We start from the raw sequence: 7,529 nt of genomic DNA, 5'->3' as shown, positions 1-7,529 counted from the left end.
CTATTTTCATGACTTTGGATTCTGCTGAATCCCGAACTGGTTACTTTTTGCCTTCAATCACTAAGTTAGGAACTAGGAACGATGCCTGGGATCAAAAGCAGTTCTCCACTAGATGATTTGTCTTCCGGAATCATTGGTGGCTGCGTTCCTTAGGAGCTGTTGGTAAAAGCGTTAAAAAGGCATTCACTAAAAAAAAAAAAAAAAAAAAAAAAAAAAGGCATTCACTGAGCCTGCTTGAACAAAAAAGGAAATTACAACACAGAAGCAAGTGAGAGGTGTCCCCTGTTCCCTGCGCCCTGTGCCATGATGGGTCTTTGCAGGAAGCAAAGGGTCTGGAATGAGGGCATGAGGAAAGGCCCAGAAGGGGTGGCACCGCAGGTGCTCAGCTGGCCCCCCTGGGTCCTTTCTTCCTGGGCCACACGAGGAAGGGGGGCAGGGAGGGGGGCAGTGTTGTAATTTGCACCCAGGACAGGAAGCGCCAGAGGGGAAGTCTGCAAGACCGGCAAGAGCTATTTGTTTCTGTGGCCACTTTGGCTCTGGCCAGGGGTGCGGGGGGTGGGGGGGGCGGGCTCGTGAGGAGCCTGCGGGAGGAGAGTGTGTCAGCACGCAGCACCTGCAGGCTGGGACCGGTGCCCGGGGCCCCCTGGGGCCCCCAGCCCTCAGCCCTTATCTATCCACTCCAGGGAGCAGGTGCAGCTACAAAAGACTTCACGCCCACTGCTGGGGGCCAAGCCCTGTGGGTCTTCCCACGGTCTCACTTTCACTTTTAATCTATTTTCCGCAGAGACTTAAAGGAGACACCAACTCTGCTGACACCCAGATCTTGGACCTCTGGCCTCCAGCACTGTTGGGACGGTTTCTTGATTCAGCCACCCAGTTTGTGCTATTTGTTTTTTTCTTTTTCCTTTTTCTTTCTCTTTCTTTCTTTCTTTCTTTCTTTCTTTCTTTCTTTCTTTCTTCTTTTCTTTCTTTCTTCTTTCTTTCTCTTTCTTTCTTTCTTTCTCTCTCTCTCTCTCTCTCTTTTTTTTTTAAGATTTCATTTATTTGTTCATGAGACACACAGAGAGATGCAAAGACACAGGCAGAGGGAGAAGCAGGCTCCACGCAGGGAGCCCGATGTGGGACTCGAACCCAGGACCCCAGGATCATGGGCCCGGCAGATGCTCAATGGCTGAGCCACCCAGGCCCCCAGTTTGTGCTGTCTGTACCGGCAGCCCCAGCGGACTACTACACCTCTGTCTGGATTCCTGGCCGGGCAGGCCGCGCCAGGCTACGCCTTTCAGCCCTGTGCAAAGGTGACCTCTTTCGAGAAGGCAGAAGGGGAGCCCAAGGGTCCCAGAACAGCTTTTCTTCTGCTTTATCTGTTTGGCCAAGTGGACATTCCAGCTTCTCAGCAAGTCGCAGGCATTCCTACTCCCCAGCCTGTCCACGATCTCTCAGTTTGTCTGGTCACTTATTCATGGGCTTGTCCACTGTCCATCTGTTTACTTGGACATTTGGTTCATTTTTCTTGTCCACGTTCTGTGAGCCAGTCACTGGGCACGCAGCGGGGAACGAGGCCAACAAAAGGCCTGTCTTCAGGGCATTTTACTGCAGTGGGAGGCCAGGACACTCGTCACACACAGCACTGAGGTCAGCATCAGTGATGTGCCAGATGCTGCAATGACGGCAACGAGGTGTCCGTCCATCGCAGCACTGGGGACAGGCGCCCCAAGCAGTTCAGAAAAGCCAAGGGAGACGTGCACACGCACAGAGCTCATGCCCAGTATGTGCATTGCCTGCCCTGTCCCACTCCTCCTGGTGTCCCAGCGAGCCCTGACCCTGACCCCAACTCCATCTGCTTCCATGTGAGCACGAAGACAGCTCAGGTATGTATAAACAGCCTTGTCAGCTGTCAAGTGTTTTGCTAGTCATGAAAAGTAGTGCATCTTGGGTATAGATGGGGACCTCGGTTTGTGCCTGGTCCCTCTGCAAGCCCTGTTTTTGGGAGAGGACGGAGGGACTCTCTGGCCCAGGCGTCATGGGTGTGTGATACCCGCAGGGACTGCATTTTCTAGATAAAGACCACAAGGTGACAACACCAGAGGGTTTTGAGAGCCTCAGGGGGTCTCTGCAGGAGGTTGGGTGTCCCAAGTGGAGTGCAGGGTAGTGCAGGTCAAAGCGTGCCTCCTGGGATCACCAGTGCCACCTGCCACCTTCTGAGAGATGCAAATTCAGGCCCCACCCCAGACCTACTGAATCAGGAACTCTGGGGTGGGGCTTCCTGGGAACTGAGAAACACTCATCCTGGGGACAAGCATCACTCTGGGGACGAGCGGGGTGCAGTTTGAGAACTGGCCTTCTGCTTACTGAGGTGTTGTCCTTTTATATATATATATTTTGTCCTTTTATATTTAATAAGGGTATCTTTAAAAAGCACCTGGGGCACCTGGATGGCTCAGTGTTGAGTCATGATCCGGGGTCCTGGGATCGAGTTCCACATCAGGTTCCCAGCAGGGAGCCTGCTTCTCCCTCTGCCTGTGTCTCTGCCTCTCTCTCTGTGTCTCTCATGAATAAATAAATAAAAGGTTTTTTTTTTTTTAAAGCACCTAACCTCTACCACTGACATCTAAAGTTGTGATTAGGATATTAGATCGTGTGTGTGAGTGTGGGATCCGGTACAAAGACCGTAAACACTAGCTAGTTATTCTTTATTATAATTATTATTCTCCTACCTGGTTATGGAGAGCAGGCCTTCCTACCCGAAGCTTTGGAGCATCAGTAGCTTGTTAGAAACCCTCAGTGTGACCCATGCCTTCTCTCGAACTGGCTGCCTGGCTGGCTCGGTTTCTCTGCCACCCAGCAGAACTGGTGAGGCTGCCTTGCTCAGGGCTCTGTAGGCCCGAGGGTTTATAAGCCAAGAGTTGTCAGGAATCTGGGCCCCGACTTGCTCCAGGAAGTGTGGCCTAAGATAAGGTTACACACACACACCGTCATTACCCCATCAGACAGTGCAAACCCAGGGCCTCGGCAGGATCCAAACAAGGAAGCCTGGTGGCATTTTGGGGAGGAGAGGCTTTGGAGGGCAAGAGCAAGGTGACAAGTAGGTATGTGTATGAAGTCGGAGGAGCCATAAGGATTTCCTAGGCTGCCAGGCACTCCAGGGCTCCAGAGACCAGGGAGGGCCGGAGAACGATCCTCGGTGCTCCTGCTGCCGCACTGACTTCTTGATTATGTCCCTCCTTGAGCACCTCGACTTGTGACCCAGAGAGTAGGAGGTTGTCTATAGCTCGGTGCTTGAACCAGCTTTACCACTGCTGGGGACAGGCGCCCCAAGCAGTTCAGAAAAGCCAAGGGAGACATGCAAAAGCACAGAGCTCATGCCCAGTACGTGCCTTTCCTGCCCTGTCCCCCTCCTCCAACAGGAAGTTTTAGCTGGGTGATGCTGGACGTGGGGGTGGGGGTGGGGGCATGACATTAAGACTCCCAGGCCGGCTTACATGGTACAGCTGGGCCAGGGACAGCTCAGCCTCCTCTTGCACAGGGGCCGAGGTGGGGCCCACATGTCTCATCGGAGGACTGAGGCTTTTCCCTAGTTCCTTCCCAACATTCCCTGGGAGGTAATCCAATTGTTGGGCCAATATGCCAGGGTCATGAGGAGGCTGGGATAGAGTGGCCTCCCTGGGGGCCAAGGGTTTTGACCCGGTCTGCACCAGTGACACCTCCCTGGTCTGCTTTCAACAGGTTTCCCGTCTGTGGTGGGCTCTGATCCCCTTCCCAGCTGTGATCCACCCCAAGCCCTATACAGAGATAACCAGCAAGATTCCCCTCCAAGGTTCACAAAATGGGGTGGGAGCACTCACACCCCAGACAAAAGCTATGCCCAGCCATGGACAAATCAGAGAGAGAAAATAAAAGGTTATATATGTTGCTGTCAACCTTACATTCAGATATATATTTTCCTCTGATCGTCCGTCCATGTTTTTATTTTATTATTTCTATGTCTCTTTTATTATCTGGATTCTTAAAAACTGATCAAAAATTGTTTATGAAAAAAGCACTTTGAGGGATGCCTGGGTGGCTCAGTGGTTGAGCATCTGCCTTTGGCTCCGGTTGTCATCCCAGGGTCCTGGGATCGAGTTCCACTTCGGGTTCCCCAAAGGGAGCTGGCTTCTCCCTCTGCCTATGTCTCTGCCTCTCTCTGTGTTTCTCTTAAATAAATAAATAAGATCTAAACCCCCCCACCCCCCAAGTCAGGGCACAGTCATGGCTAAGACACCTGGAGAGGGATGGAGGGGTCTGTGCTGAGTGGACCATTGTGTGCACCCAGGTCCTTGACCCTCTCCCTCCCCGTGCCTGTCCCCTCTTCTCCTGTTTCCTCCCGAGAAAGAGGGTCAGATGCCACTTGGGGAGACATGTCTCTCTGCTCCTCTGCTCCTCTGCTCCTCAGAGGTAAGGGCAGCAGGTGGCCGTCCTCCCCTAAGCCTCACCCAGGCCCCTCATTCAGTGTGGCTTCTTGGCACCCCCACCTTCACACAACCTCTCTCCCCAGCCTGTCCCCCTGGTGGGTCACTCGGGGGGGCCCCCAGGCCTTCAGTTGTGAGCCCGCTAACCCTCCCCACACACTGTCTTCTGTCTTTTGTCTTCTGACTCCATTGCCCCCCAGCCTCTAATGCTGTCTCCCCCTGAAAGCCCAGGATGACTGCCCATTGCTGCTCCAGCCACCCTCACATCTGGTTGTCCTGGGAGGACTCGGGGCCTCAGGCTTGGTCTGGGTGATGTCTCTTCCGAGAGAGAGCGCATGTAGAGCATGGTGCAAGGGACTGCCATCTACTCATACCCTTGGGCACCTCTCACCTGTCACCGTTGCTATTGTGTTCTTTGTGGTAAAATACACACTTGCCATTTTAACTATTTCAGGGTATGTGGGTCAGTGGCGTGCAATACATTCATATTGCGGGGCAAGCCACCACCTCCCAGCTCCCGAACTAAGCTTGCAAAACGGAAACTCTGGAAAATTCTGACACCGTAGAACATGGATGAATCTTGAAGACTGGAAGTCTTCCACAGGACAAATACCGGATGACTCCACTTACATGAGGTACCTAGAGTTGTCCAGTTCGGAGACACAGAGAGTGGAATGCTGGTGGCCAGGGACTGGGCAGGGGGGGAAGTGAAGCGGAGGTGTTTAAGGGGGACAGAGTTTCAGCTTTGCAAGATGAAAGGAGTTTTGGAGGTTGGTGCCGAACAATGTGAACAGCTAATGAACCGCACACTTAAAAACAGCTAAGGAGGTAAATTTCATGTTATATGTGATTTACCAAAATTTTAAATGTAAAAAACTAACTAAATACATAAACTGGGAACTCTGTACCCTCACCCCAGCTCTATTTGCCTCAGTTTACTCTTTCATAATTCAGGGGTAACCATACTACCCATCCCAGGGGGACGTTGTAAGGATCTGCTGGGGGATGTACACAAAGGGTTCCCATGGGTGCCTGGCCACCCCAGTGCCCTGCATCAGCTCCTATTCTCATTAATGTTTCATGCTGAGCAGGGAGGGAGGGGCTGGGTTAGCAGATCTACTTTTCAGAGAAAGGGGACAGGGACGATGAGATGAGGGTGGGGAAGTGTAAGGCAGGGGAGTCTATTCCAGGACCTTGGGAATCTACCCCCCAAGACGGAGGAATTCCTTAAGTCTTGTTGACCTGAACACCCGGGTCCCAGCAGAACTGCTGAAGTTTGCCAACCATGTGGACTCTGATCATTTTGAATTTGGAATCATTTGTCCACAGCAGGCTGGACTTTCTGAGTCTTTTACGTAGCAGAAGGCTGAGCTGAACTCCGTTTTGATATAAACCAGATTGGTCTAGTGCAGGGGAATTTCTAAATTTCTTAACAGAAGAAACTACCTCCAAGCCCTGCAGTGAGGTTTCTGGGAATGTGATTGCAAAAGGTCTTATCTTCTAGTTAGGTAGCAATTTTCTTTAAAAAAAAAAAAAAAGCCTTTGAAACTATAAATGTAATTACATGTAATAAGCAACCTAACAGAAAAATCACATCCCCCCTCCTTTTTTTTAGGTTTTTTTTATTTACTTATTCACGAGAGACACACAGGGAGAGGCAGAGACACAGGCAGAGGGAGAAGCAGGCTCCTGCAAGGAGCCCGATGTGAGACTCGATCCGGGGAATCCGGGATCAGGCCCTGATCCAAAGGCAGACGCTCAACCGCTGGGCCCCCTAGGCGTCCCGAAAAATCGCATCCTTGAAAATCTGAGTATGTTGGGGTGTCATCAGAGAAGCCCGGGTCCCTGGACGCTCTCCTCCTCATAGCACCCCCTCTGGGACTGCAGGACATCAACTGAGCAGAGCCCTCTCCCCGCATCCTGTGGAAAGATCCAGCTGCAGGTGGGCAGCAAACACTAATAAAACAACAAAAAAAGATTACTCCAAGGGGTTTTTACAGCATCTGTTGTGCCAAATGTTTTCTGACGTTTGTACTAATTCTCTCAGGATCTTGCTCCAAGGACTCTAATGACCTCATTCCCGGCTAACTTGGCCTTCCGGCCAGATTGCAAGCAAGTGCAGTCAGTCTCCCGATGCAGGGGCTGAGGGGTGGGGACAGGGCGGCCTCCTGTCCCCAGGGTGTGTGTATGGGTGGGGGTGGGCTCGCTGGGACCCCTGTCCTGGGAGTGGGGCCTGTGGGACCCCTCAGCCTCTCGCCCCTTCTTCCCTCCATCCTCCATGGGGAGGCAGTGGCTGCAAGCACTAATGCTGGGAATGCAGGAGATAACAGTTTTTCTTTTCTGCTCCACAGCTTCATCGAGGTTTAGTTGACATACAATACACTGCGCTTTGACGTGTGCACTTTGAGAACTTCTGACATGTGTACACACCCATGACACCATTACCAGGAGATACATGTCCAGCCCCCTCCCCTCTGCACCCCTGTGCCCCTCCCAGGCAACCACTGATCTGCTTTTTGCTGCTATACATTCATTCATTTACTAGAATTTTATGTAAATGGAAGGGAACATTATGCCCTCTTTTGGTCCAGATTCATTCGCTCTCCATAATTATTTTGAGATTCATCCATTGTCACGTGTATCACCTGTTCCTTTCCTTTTAATTCTGTAATTTGTGTATCCACTCAAGTGTGGATGGGCATTTGTGTGCAAGCCTTTGCGTGGACAGATGCTTTCCTTTCTTCTGGGGAAGCACCTAGGCATGGAATAGCAGGCTCACATGATACGTGCGTGTTTATTTAAGAAATTACCTCACCATTTTCCAAAGTGGTTGAGCCATTTTACATTCCCACCAGCAGCACGTGAGAATTCCAGTTGCTCCGCATTCCTGCCAGCATTTGCTACTGAAGCCCTTTAATTTTGTATATTCTAATAGGGTGTCTTTACCCTACTACCCAACCACAGTAGTAGCTTGTGGTTTTGATTTGCATTTCCCCGACTAATGATTTTGAGCATCTTTTCATGTGCCTATTTGCCATCTGTATACCTTCTTTGGCGGCTTGTCGATTTGCATCTTTGTCTATT

At 51.2% G+C, this 7,529-nt stretch overlaps 1 long non-coding RNA gene across 1 annotated transcript; it reads left to right on the top strand.

The window, feature by feature from the left end:
- The first annotated feature begins 1,733 nt into the window (after window positions 1-1,733).
- LOC129506089 (uncharacterized) lies at window positions 1,734-6,370 on the top strand. The gene is made up of 3 exons (XR_008663691.1): window positions 1,734-1,868; window positions 4,900-5,080; window positions 6,061-6,370. It is a non-coding gene; the product is annotated as an uncharacterized LOC129506089 (long non-coding RNA).
- Window positions 6,371-7,529: the final 1,159 nt, after the last annotated feature.

Source organism: Nyctereutes procyonoides, unplaced genomic scaffold (genome assembly GCF_905146905.1).
Source record: "Nyctereutes procyonoides isolate TBG_1078 unplaced genomic scaffold, NYPRO_anot_genome, whole genome shotgun sequence".
Taxonomy (NCBI): domain Eukaryota; kingdom Metazoa; phylum Chordata; class Mammalia; order Carnivora; family Canidae; genus Nyctereutes; species Nyctereutes procyonoides.
Note: the sequence above shows the minus strand (reverse complement) of the source record. Positions and strands in the feature narration are given on the sequence as shown.